General features: G+C 36.1%; 1 pseudogene; it reads left to right on the forward strand.

Moving 5' to 3' along the window:
* The first annotated feature begins 1,224 nt into the window (after window positions 1–1,224).
* LOC114227836 (5S ribosomal RNA) lies at window positions 1,225–1,343 on the forward strand (annotated as a pseudogene).
* The last annotated feature ends 387 nt before the right edge of the window (window positions 1,344–1,730 follow it).

Consider the following 1,730-nt stretch of genomic DNA (forward strand, 5'->3'; position numbering starts at 1 on the left):
CCTCAGTTTTGTCCGTTATAATATTCATAATAATACTTATCACATGGGCTACTGTGAGAATTAATGAGAGTAAAGTGCTTATTACAGTGCCTGAATATAATAAAGTGTGCAGTGGCTGATAGCTGCTGCTGTTATTACTACTACAATGATAATTACACTAATGTGAATTTCATACCTTAATGATAGAGGTTAGGAGAGACTAAAGATATCCCATAGCTTACTCCTGCTATTTACCCTGGCAAGTTCTTTGAGGCATAGAAACAGTTGGTAATATTAGATATCATTTAAGGTCATAGCTAAGATTCTTATCTTCCCCCAACTATTTCACTTAGTTATCTGGAAATCAGAAAAAGAATGAGATTAGGAGGTTGGAGGAGAAAATATTTTGTCCTTAAAAGGCCATATTTAAAAGATGCATATTACTGATTTTTAGACCTTTTAAAAGTTTAAAAGGTGATAAATACCAGTATCAGTAACTGTTCAAAGAAACGAGTTTGTAGAAATGTAAAGTGGGTCCTGGATGGGTGGTTCAGTTAGTTGGAGCATTGTCCCAATGACCAAAAGGTTGCAGGTTCAATTCCCAGTCAGGGCACATACCTAGGTTGTGGGTTCCATCCCTGATTGGAGTGTGTGTGGGAGGCTACTGATCTCTCTCTCTCTCTCTCTTCCTTCCCCTCTCTCTCTCAAATCAACAAAAACATATCTTGGGTGAAGATGAAAAAAAAAGAAATTTAAAATGGTACAATATTTTTTGGTTAGGCAATTTAGTAATATGTATTAAAGAATTTGGTCCAACATTTTTATTTTTAGGAAATTTTTCTAAGGAAAAGAGACAGAGATGTATATAAAAAAAGTTTTTTGTTTTTGTTTATGTTCCTCACAGCATTATTTATAAGAGTGAGCTAGAAATAACAGATAAATGCCTAACAATAGAAATTGCTTAAGTAAAGTATGGCCTACTCACAGAATGAAAGAATATGCAATTACTAATAATCAAGTTGGGATAAAAAATGCAAATGCCTACAAGTGCTTAGCAAGTAAACTCAATGTGCAAAGCATCTGGCTATAAGACACTAGTGAGTGATGAGGACTGTGGTAAACTGGAGTTCATGCTCCACCTGAAGGCATTAAAATTCAAATGGCAAAGTCTGAGTTCTGCCCAGATTTACCAGCTTGAAACACCTGCTGTTAAAATGTGGAAAGATATCCATGGTACATTTCTAAGCATAAGAAAAATGTACCCTGAATGCGCCCGATCTCGTCTGATCTCGGAAGCTAAGCAGGGTCGGGCCTGGTTAGTACTTGGATGGGAGACTGCCTGGGAATACCGGGTGCTATAGGCTTAAAAGAAAAAAAAAAAAGAAAAAGAAAAATGTAGGTAAAGGGTGATTCCAATATTTTTTTAAGTATGTGTGATTACAGATGTATCCCTTGCCTGCCTGTCAGTTGGTCTGTCTTATTTTGCCAAAACAATAATAGCAAAAACATACACCTTACTATGTAGCAGGGATTATTTTAAGTGTCTTACATATGTTAACTTATTTTATCCTCAGAGCAATAATAAATACTATCACTACCCCTATTTCACAGATGATAAAGCTAAGACACAGAGAGGTCAGGTAACTTGACCAAAACCACACAACTAGAAAGTATAGAGATGGGATTCAAGCTTAGGCAGTAGAGTCTGGGCTCTTAACTGCCACGCTATGTTAAAACCAAAAGGTTATGAC

This window comes from Eptesicus fuscus, chromosome 22 (genome assembly GCF_027574615.1).
Source record: "Eptesicus fuscus isolate TK198812 chromosome 22, DD_ASM_mEF_20220401, whole genome shotgun sequence".
Lineage (NCBI taxonomy): Eukaryota > Metazoa > Chordata > Mammalia > Chiroptera > Vespertilionidae > Eptesicus > Eptesicus fuscus.